The 11,929-nt window shown below is 35.4% G+C and overlaps 1 pseudogene; it reads right to left on the bottom strand.

The window, feature by feature from the left end:
• Nucleotides 1–5,466: 5,466 nt before the first annotated feature.
• LOC150034079 (uncharacterized) lies at nt 5,467–10,606 on the bottom strand (annotated as a pseudogene).
• Nucleotides 10,607–11,929: the final 1,323 nt, after the last annotated feature.

The raw sequence follows: 11,929 nt of genomic DNA, 5'->3' as shown, positions 1-11,929 counted from the left end.
AAGCTTTACTCTCCCCGTCTTTCTTAATTTCATCCCATCAACAAAATTATTTGGAATGAGAAAAAGTTAGTGTATTACGAGACTTCTGACAACAAAAAGTCTAGTAAATCATAGGCGTAGACTACAAAATCACACTACAAAAACTTGAAAATTAAACCCAAAACTGTCTGCAAAAAAAAAAAAAAAAAAACACAAAGCATTATACTTAATCGTGACCGCAAAATACCCACTAGAAGCTCGTACAATATCCCCAAACACAAATAGTCACCTCATTTCGACCCCACCCAAGAACCAAGAATGCCGAAATGGATTCATTTCCCTCTCAAATGACACCATCACAAAACCCCTAAATTCTTGCAGCTAAACCCCTCCAACAAAACCAACAACCAACATAATCTTGAAAACCCACCAACATGCAACAACATGACACTTCAAATACTTAAATAAAGCCCTTTCTACTCACAAAAACACAAAAACAACCAAATTCACTGTAAATCATAGAACTGCTGGACTTGATGTACAGAGAGGAAAATTTGAAACCCAATCTGAGAACTTGTAATATACTTATCAAAGCATGGTGTAAAAAGAAGAAAATAGCAGAGGCATGGAATGTGGTGCAAAATATGGTAGCCCTGGGAATCAAACCAGATGATGTTACTTACAACACCATAGCAACTGCTTATGCTCAGAGTGGAGAAACAGATCGAGCTAAAGAGATTATTAAACTGATGCAAGATAACAATATTCAACCTAATCAGTGGACTTGCAGCATTGTGTCTTATGGATATTGCAAGGAAGGTAGACTAAAGGAGGCCATGAATGGATAACGCCATACAGATTTTAAACAACGTGTGAATATGGAGTTTCTCCTAATTTGAAGACATTTGAGACTATAATATGGGGATATGGAGAGGCAAAACAACCATGGAAAGCAGAAGAAATGCTTCAAATAATGGAGGAATTCAAAGTTAAACCTGAGAAATCTACAATCTTATTATTGCAGATACCAAATGCTAGTGGAAATATAAGTAGCAGCTTTCTGGTACCTCTCATACAAATATATTGCAGATACCAAATGTTAATGCAATTGATCAAAAGGGTTCAACCACTGGAAATAAACAGGCTCACCTGAAATCGAACACACAACCCACGCGACCAACTCCGGACAATCAACGAGAGCCCACCTAAAATTGGACAAGGCCAAGCTCACCTAAAACCTGAAGACAACCCCACCTGAAGGCAAACGGCCGACCAGCAGCTACTGAGAGAGGAGATAGTTTATTTGGGTAGGTGAGACGTCGATCCTATAACGTATAATTGAGAGTTCTACTGAGAGAGGAGAGAGTTTGTTCTGGTTGAGTTTTGGTAAAGTGAGAGAGCTGAAAGAAATGAAATTTAGGTCTTCACGTGCGCGAGAGGGAAATGAAAATTTTGATAACATAAAAAACAAAATAATGGGAGGCCTTCAATGTCGGTTTTAAACCGACATTGTAGGCCATCTTCAATGTCAGTTTAAAATCGACATTGAAGATCCGTTTTCTTCAACCGACATCATACATCCGATAATATAATTTTCAACTGACATTGAAGCCCGAGTTTCTTCTAGTGTCTCATTATATAATACCGTTAATAATAGAAACTTATACTTCACTAGGATGACCATATGTGGCATGACCTGAATCCTAAGTGAGTTGTGAACTTCTGTCTATGAAGGTGGTCCTTGATTTGTATGGGTTAGAGTGGCCAGATCGTTGAATCAATAAGCCTACCATTTTGGGAATTTATTTGATTGGCGAGTTGGGAACACAGCTATACAAGACGAAATTCACTCATTCCCTAATGTCAGAGTAATTAGATAAATTGCTCCCTTAAGGGTTGATTCTGGGGCTTGAACAATGTGGCACCGCACCCTTTCTTGGCCCGAGAGATTTGGTCATAGTTGGACTATGACTTATTGTTCATTAGAGTGATCAATGGTACTTAAGGAGTTAGATATAACTATAGAGGCAAAACGGTAATTTTTGGCTTAGTGATCCTTACGAGCAATTTGTGAAGGGTAACCGACAGCTGTCGATCTTTAATAGAGTAACCGACAGTTGATGAATATTGAGTAATTTAATTAAAGGAGTTTAATCAATTATTCAAATATTATTGGAGCTTTAATCTACAGGTCCATAGGGTCTTCTTTGTAGTTCAATTGAGATAATTGAAAATTAATTTAGGATTAATTTGAATTGTTCAAATTAATTAAGGAAATTAATTATATATGATATAATTAATTTAAATGGATTTTATGTGATCAAATTAATATAATGTATTTGATATATTATAATATAAACACTACAGGAATTCTGGCTTCTCCCGACGTCATATTTCGTCGGGAAAGTGTGGAAAATTCATCGGAAGAGGATCTCCCAACGCATAAACGATCGTCGGGAGTTTGGTTGGGAGAAATCCGTCGGAAGAGGATCTCCCGACAAACTTTTGAACGGCGTCGGGAGTTAGGGGGAACTCCGGATGCCTATGTGGCGTCAGAAGTTAGGGGGAACTCCCATCGCTTAATATACGACATCAGAAGTTAGAGGGAACTCCCGACGGGCTACAATGCGTCGGGAGTTTTCCCCTAACTCCCGACGCCACATAGGCATCCAGAGTTTCCCTTAAATCCCGATGCTGTTTTAGAGTGCGTCGGGGGATCCTATATGCGTGGGGAGTATTAAATTTTAATATATCGTTTGTAATTTTTTAAAATTTGATCTGAAATCCTGTGAAACATATTATACCAAATAAAGATTCACATAAACGAAAATGAAGTCCATTTTGTAACAAGAAAAAAATTACAATATCCAAACGTTGTCCCAGCTCTAGAACACTTATCCATTATATTTAGAAATACATAAAAGAAATAAAACGAGAACAACATCTAGAATACTTCTCGAACACAACATCTTCAACAATTGTCCCAGCTCATCTCCGAACAACATTCTACAAAGAAACAAAAACATTAAAATGTTATATCGATAAACAATTCAATTTCCTCTATTTTTCAATTTTTGAAAGTCCTATATGATCTTTTAGATTGGAATCTAGTAAAAATTAAATTTGCATGAGAAGTATGTAAGAAGGGCTAGCTTATCTCAAAATAATATTAGTGCATGCATCGGATAATGGGGTAGAATAATAGTAAAGAAATATTGTTGGAAGGGGGAAAGGAACAAAAACAAAAACCATAATAAGATTTGGATGACCTAACTTTAGTTTATTGACATGACAAGGCATGGCAACCTTTGTTTGAATGTCCAAATGCAGGCCCTTTTGAATTGATTATTGACTTTCTAAGCACCATGTTCAAAAAGGAAACAAGTTGGCCTATTATTGATAGATTTTGTTATTTTGCAATTCTTTAAATATATTGTTGTTCATTTGATTAATACCCCTAAAAGTACCACTTATTGCAATTACCCTTTCTTCTTTTATTCTAATGGGCCCAAGTGGAGAGCTTTCAATTCAAATCCATATCCATTTATGCAAGTTTGGGCCTTAGAAATATTGAAACAACAATTGTTGCAGGTCTTTCATTTCTCTTGATGATAGGATGGGCCTTGATTCTAGCCCAATCCATAGTTGGGGCTCATTGGGCTAACTACCCCTTTGCTATGTAATTTGCTTAATTCTCCCTTTTAATTCCTTTGTTATCACAAGTTAAGGCTCCCTCTAATTTAATAATAAAAATAAGATCAAAAGAAAAGGAAAAGCACAATTACACATCTTAATTAAATATAACAGTTGAGAATTTCTTATGAGTTTAGGATGAATATAACAGTTGAGAATTTCTTACTCGTTGCTTACATTACAAAATTCAATGATATGGCATGGTGGGATACTTATCTAATTTGTATGAGAGTGTTGAAGATGTTGAGGGCATCTTTGGATGTCAATCAGGGTGTGAAGCTGCTGAGGGTATCTTTGCAAGCGAGATACATTGAGAGAGTGAGATACATGGAGAGAGCGAGATTCATGGAGAGAGCGAGATTCATGGACTGTGATTAGGCTTTTGAAAAATCAAGGCATGGTAGGATGCTTATCTAATTTGTATGAGAGTATTGAAGCTTTAAATGACACATATTTACAACCAAATCAGAGCAAAGACACCCTTTTGAAGCCTAAAGTTTCACTGTCTGGCTCTACAAGCCTAATATTTGAATTTTCAGCTGATCAAATGAAGTTATACATGTGCTCTTATAGATGTGACTATAAAGTTTCTAGTAATCCTAAATATCTTTGTTCGAGTTGTTCGTATGTTATGAACCAAGTCTGTGAATTTGTGAATCCATCTAATAGTGCAACTACACAGGTAAAAAGAAATGTGAGAGAAGGGTTTGTGAAGGATGTGGTTACTTACTTGGTGATGGATGATTTGACTGTGAAACCAATATCCACCATTTCTAGTAATACTCCTTTGAACAAGTTTAATATCAAAGAAGTTAGTGCTTTGGTGGAGAAAGTCATTACTTTGGATGTCAATCAGGGTATGAAGCTGCTGAGGGCATCTTTGCAAGCGAGATACATGGAGAGAGCGAGATGCATGGAGAGAGCGAGATACATGAAGAAAGCGAGATTCAGGGACTATGATTAGGCTTTTGAAACATCAAGACATGGGGGGATGCTTATCTAATTCGTATGAGAGTGTTGAAGCTTTAAATGACATATATTTACAACCAAATCAGAGCAAAGACACCCTTTTGAAACCTAAAGTTTCACTGTCTGGCTCTACCTTGCTTTTGCCTAATATTTGAATCTTCAGCTGATCAAATGAAGTTATACATGTACTGTGACTATAAAGTTTCTAGTAATCCTAAATATCTTTGTCCGAGTTGTTCGTATGTTATGAACCAAGCCTGTGAATTTGTGAATCCACCTAATAGTGCAACTACACAGGCAAAAAGAAATGTGGGAGGAGGGTTTGTGAAGGACGTGGTTACTTACATGATGATGGATGATTTGACTGTGAAACCAATGTCCAACATTTCTAGTATTACTCCCCTGAACAAGTTTAATATAAAGAAGTTGGTGCTTTGGTGGAGAAAATCATTACTTTGGATGTCAATCAGGGTGTGAAGCTACTGAAGGCATCTTTGCAAGCGAGATACATGGGGAGAGTGAGATATATGGAGATAACGAGATACATGGAGAGAGCGAGATGCATGGAGAGAGCGAGATACAGGGTGAGAGCGAGATACATGGAGAGAGCGACATTTAGGGACTGTGATTGGGCTTTTGAAACATCAAGGCATGGTGGGATGCTTAATTTGTATGAGAGTGTTGAAGCTTTAAATGACATAACTAAAGATATAACTAAACTTTGCTACCATAATTGCATAAAGCTACTTAAGACATAACTAAAATTTGCTACCATAACTGCAGGATAGCAACATATTACACAACTAAATAATGTAGTAATCATACCTAATTTGATGGGTCTTCTCTATGTGATTGTACCATGTCTTCAATCATCTTTTTCATTTCTTCCATTTGTTTCGCATGATCCTTTTTCATTCTTCTCTGAACGTCTTCGAGTTCCTTAATCCTCAGCTGAAACTGTTGGAAATTGACTCTCAATTCATCCATTCCTGCCTCTGTTCCTTGAGTAGATGATGAGCTTGATGACATGGTACTCCTTCTTGACTTAGGCTTAGGGCCCCAACCTAAACCTTTTGAATATCCAGGTCATCTACCCAAAACCGTCTCACAGATTTCATCCCCTGTTAGTGGTTGAGAACCTTCTACAGTGGGGCTGGATTGTAATTCCAACATTTGATGCTAGATATAATAATTAAATGGGTAAGAACGAGCGACTAAAGTTAAAAGTGAAAAAAAAACACGACTAAAGAAAAAAATATTACATGTGGACTTTCAACAGCCTCGTTCACAAACTTGCCACCTTTAGAGTGTGTTTTCATTAATAGGTCAACACGTCCTATTTCTCGACCTTCCTTTGCCTGCAACTCAGCTTGAATTTGCAGGAATGGCTTTGATCTACCTACGTAGTAGAACGGTAATTTCTCTATATTCTTCCGGTTCGTCACAGACATTTCCTACATTTGAAGAAAAAAAAATGTCAATAGTGTGATGTATTAGTAAATGCAGCAAATGATACACACCATAAATATTGTACCTGAAACGCTTCACTTTCGAAACGGTCACACAAAAAGTACCAATCTTCTGGCCTATTTTTAAGCCAAGTAGGCAAACTGGCACATGCTTGCTAAGGATCTCCTCATTTTCTATATGTCTGTGCAAGTCTGATCAAAATTCTTTGAACGAGTTTTGCATTTGATGTTTGATGAAACGGTTAAGTCATTGACTAGATAGATCAAGATCGAAATGAGCCTACAAAAGAGGGAGGGAAGAATTAGCATAAATGATGTTCATGACTGTAAAAGAATAAACTTATAATTACTTACCAATAATTGAATTTTAGCCAATTCTATGAACTCGTTTGGAACCTCAGCAAAAGTACGATACCGTACTGGAAATGCGGATCTCACGATGATGCCGATCGCATTACTAAAACGAACCGAATTTTGAGATATCAGTTTCGTCTCCCTCTCATTTATGACGATTGTGATTCTCCCATGTTTTTGTACGTATTTTTCCAACTCGATGTTCCACGAATGCTCTCGCTTCTTCCGATTGGATCCTGAGCCACTATCTGAAGAATAAAAAATTTAAAACAGTTTATGATGTATTTTAGTTAACAGAATATTTCAAAATATACTAACCTAAAGTATCACCCACAGAAGATACCGTGTTACCTAGATATAACTCTTGAAATTCTTCATCAGCCTCCCGTTGCCTATTAGGGATTGACATCGTATCTATACAAACACAAAAGAGAGAAAACAATATTAAATTAACAATAAAGATGTGTAAGCTAGAGAAAAAGAGAATTTAGTAGATACATCATTACTCATCATCATAATCTAATTCAAATTATTATTAGGGGTTGACATCGTATCTATACAAATACAAAAAAGAGAAAACAATATTAAATTAACAATAAATACGTGTAAGCTAAAGAAAAAGAGAATTTAGTAGATATATCATTACTCATTATCGTAATCTAATTCAAATTATTCATCAGCACTTGAACTGTTATTGGGAGATAATTGTTCTTCATCATCATCGTTTATGAAGTCATGATCGCCATGTATAGTAATTGGTCTTCCACAACTGTAGGATCAACGTTAACTCTACATAAAGTAACCTCCTCAATGGTCTCATCCACTCCAACACCACCAACAATTTCTAGTAAATCTAGTTGTGCGTTTTCAACATCATCCACTTCCGGTACATCCCATATTCGTTTATTTTGGACTACTTGAACAACTTTCCAATTGCTACCATGTTTGATGTTATCAATGTAAACGACTTGTTGTGCTTGGATAGCAAAGATGAAAGGCTCGTCGACATACCAAAAGTGTGATGTATTGATCGATTTGTATCCTAAATCCACATGTGTCCTATTACTTTTGTTGTTATCTGTGTCAAACCATTTACACTTCAACAAGAAAACGTGTCTTCTGTTCGCATATTACAAACTTTATCTACAACACCGTAGAAATTGTTATCCACCCTTGTGTTCTCACTGATCTCCCCGGCCACTAGGACTCCACTATTTTGTGTAGTCCATTGTAAGAGCGTACCTCAGATGAAGGTCCCATTGCAAGTGAAAAGAAATCATCGAAGATATCTTCTCTCTCGCATCGTTGTAGAACCTGATAATTACTTATACATTAAAAATGAATACGAAAAATGAATCATCCCTCAACTGTTGCCTACAAAATGACTATGTATACCTGAGATTTGAACTAATCGGGAAATTTGCGTTGATGTTTTATATATAAGTCAGAGGCGCTTTGAGCTTCACGACGAACCAACCTCAAATGTTGCCTACAATATTTATCATTTAAATGTTATATCAAAGGAGATACCCTAGAATTTAGAAAAAGAAAAAGTTTGAAACGTACTTGCGATAGTCTGTTATTTCTTTACAATTGTTGAGAATGTACCAATGTGCAATACGCTTTTCCTCTGCTGATAGCGTCCATAAAGTTGACACCTCTAATGGTCGTACCCTCTGCCTAAATAATTCAAATTCACCAAATATCTCGCGATCGAGAATGTTATCATCATTTCGTTCATCTTATTGAATCTCATTTCAATACCACTTAGATATTGCGAGCAGAAGTTCCATGATTAATTCATTGTATATGCTTCAGCTATAGACCCCTCGGGACATGCTTTGTTCCGTACAAATTGTTTTAATGTTCGTAAACTTCTTTCAATAGGATACATCAAACAGTAACTAACTGGACCAATCACTTTGGTTTCATATGGTAGATGAATTGTAAGGTGTACCATTACATCGAAAAAGGCAGGTGGGAATATTCTATCCAATTTACAAAGTATGACTATGATGTCTGCTTGTAGTCTGTTCAAATCACTTACACATATTGTCTTTGCACATAAGTCATGAAAGAATGTACACAACTCAACAATAGCAGTGGATACATTCTTCGGTAGGTATGCTCGAATACCAATAGGGAGTATTCTGTGAAGCAACACATGACATTCGTGTGTTTTCAGCCCCGATATTTTTCCATCTTTGTCATTGACACATCGTGATATGTTAGATACGAATCCATCAGGGAATTTCACTGATTTCAAATACTTACAAAACGAAATCTGTTCACCATTTGTTAATGTGTATGCTGCGTGTGGTTTTACAATCTGTTCTCGACCTGTATCAAGTATAGGTTCTTTCTTATCTTAAAATCTTGTAAGTCTAATCGAGCTTTCATTGTATCTTTTGTCTTTCCTTCAATATTTAACAATGTGCCCACCAAATTGTCGCATATGTTTTTTTCAATATGCATTACATCCAATTTATGTCGTAACAATAGTCTGGACCAATATGGAAGTTGGAAAAAAATACTTTTTTTAGTCCAGTTTAGAATTCACTTTCTTTTTCTATCTTGCTTCGATGGATGTTTGCTAAGCACAAAAAAGTTTAGCATATTTATTTGTTGTAATATCTCTACTCCATTCATTACGACTGGTGGAGGTCTACGTTCAACTTTTTCATTATGTTGTCTACTTCGACACCAAATATGATTCTCTGGAAGATAACGTCGATGTCCCATAAATGATATTTTCCCTCTTATCCCGAAGGACGAGTTATCTTCTTTGCATATTGGACATGCTTGATAACCTTTTATACTCCACCCAGATAAGTCACCATACGCAGGGAAGTCAATAATCGTCCATAATAATGTAGCATATAGTTGAAAAAACTCACTAGCAACAGAATCATAAGTTCGCACATCAATTGTTCACAGCTCTTTCAACTCTTCAATCAACGGTTGCAAGTAAACATAAATTTTCCTTTCTAGGAGATTTTGGACCAGGTATGAGCAAAGAAATGAAGAAGTTTGTTTCCTTCATGCATTTTCAAGGGGAAAAATTATAAGGAATTATCACCACAGGCCACATACTATAAGAAGTGCTCATATTTCCAAACGGATTGAAGCCATCTGAAGCTAAATCCCAAACGAACATTTCGAGGATCTAAAGCGAAATGAGGGAATTCACGATAAAAAATTTTCCACCCCTCTGCATCAGTTGGATGTCGCAATACATCATCCATTTCAACTCGTTTATCTTTATGCCATCTCATGTCAGAAGCGTCTTCTTTTGATGCAAACAATCATTTTAATCTCGGTATCAACGGAAAATGATGCAATACCTTATGTGGTATTTTTTTACCTTTGCCATCATTAACTTTGTACCAAGACTCACCACAAACAGGGCATAGATACAAATTTGCAAACTCTTTCAAATACAATACACAATCATATATGCTCGCATGAATAGACTCATAACCTAGGCCTAAATCACGCAATTTTCGCTTGGCTTCATAAAAGGAAGTAGGTATAGAGGTGCCAGTTGGAAACGCTGCTTTTAACAATTCCAACAACATGTCAAACGATTTGTTACTCCAGCTATTCAGAACTTTGATATACATCAACTTCACTAAAAAGTTTAAGGACGAAAATTGCGAACAACCAGGGTATAATTCATTACGTGCTTCGGTCATTAAATCCTCGAATAAGTTCGTGGTATCTCTTTCTTGACCATTAAAAGACATTTCATTATTCTCAATCCTTCCTTCATTTTCATTTTCGTTTTCAATTGGAACTTGTAAATCGTTTATAAGATTCAACATCTCATTTTCTTCGACAGCATTACTCTCTATACTATCTACTTCAACATCCTGTATTGAATGACTTGTATGACTTCTAGATAAGTTTACTGGCTCTCCATTATATACCCATTCACAATATGAGGGAGATATTCCATATGTTAATAGGTGTCGTTATACGATATCTATCTTTTCCCAAATTGAATTAATACAATTCTTGCATAGATATCTTATTTGTCCGGAATCATTTACATGAAACATTGCCATATCTAAGAATTGTGATACTCCTTCTCTATACTCCACTGATAACTTATTCCTTAGTTTAATCCATTCTTTATTCATCCTTAAAAATAAATATTTTCTGACCAACTTTTAATCCAAAACAATAACCTGGATTAGAGGACAAAGTATAAAGTATTATTAAGCATTGAGTTCTATAATTTTCATTTCTTAAGGCAAAATAAACACATAGGTCCCTAGACCGCTTAAATTGTCTTAATAACTTTCAAATTTTTTATTTAGTACGTCTCTAAGCTTTCAATTTTGTGTCTAATATAGACCTTTCATCTATTCAACATCTTCTAAAATTTACAAGCCTATTGAACACAAAATTTAAAGTTCAATTTTCTATTAGACACATTTAGTTTTATGTCTAGTAGATTCTTTACACTTTTTTTAAAATATTAAATGCGTTAAGTACAATATTTTTTTCTAAATTAAGTAATCCATAACATTAAGAATTAAAAGAAAAAAAACTCAATCCACAATTACATCAACAATTCATAATTCATAATTTACATTAGATTACCAACATAATAGAAATTAAACATTAGCAACATTAATTACCAACATTGGTAACATGCTAAAAATTAAACATTACCAACATTACCAACATGCTAGAAATTAAAAACAATGGCTTAAATTAAGATACAAAATAAGAGAAAATAAATGAAATGGATGTGCACGAACCTTGATGAAAGCTTGAAAATAAATAACAAATTTGCAAGCAATGAAGGGGGAAGGAGGCGGCGGACGGCAGCGTGAAGGGGGAAAGGCAAGCGGCGGTGCAGGGGTGAAGAGGGGCATTGATAGGGGGGAGTGGCGGGGGCGTGAAGGGCATTCTCGGGGAACTCCCGACGATCCTTTACTTCGCCGGGAGAGACCGTCTCTCCCAACAACCTAACTCCCGATGCCTTAAAATGGTGTCGGGAGTTCCCATTTTTCTTGTAGTGAAAGTTTATTTTGAGAGGAATTAAATATTTGAATATGATTCAAATACTAATTGTATGGATTGAATTCATATAATTATATTTAATATAAATTTTCTTTATATTAAATATCATGATTGATTGAAAAAATTCAAGTTATAGATTATATTGTATTTGATACAATATTAAAACTATAGGTTATGTGTTATATTTAATATAGCATATAGTTTAATAAATATTATATGATAAGGTGGTTATCATATATATATATTAAAAAATTTGTTATTTATTAAATTATTTTAAATTAAAATTTGAATTAAGGAGGGAGTTAATAATAACTCCCCTTATTTTTATCTCTAATCAGACGTGTGGAGTGAGGGGAAGTTACAAATCTTCTTCTTTTTTGTTTACACAGAGACTACTCTCTGGTTTTTTTCCAAGAACAACACATAAATTT

Source organism: Benincasa hispida, chromosome 9 (genome assembly GCF_027475165.1).
Source record: "Benincasa hispida cultivar pf3 chromosome 9, pf3_genome.v1.1, whole genome shotgun sequence".
NCBI lineage: Eukaryota > Viridiplantae > Streptophyta > Magnoliopsida > Cucurbitales > Cucurbitaceae > Benincasa > Benincasa hispida.
This window is presented reverse-complemented; position numbering and strand designations above follow the sequence as displayed.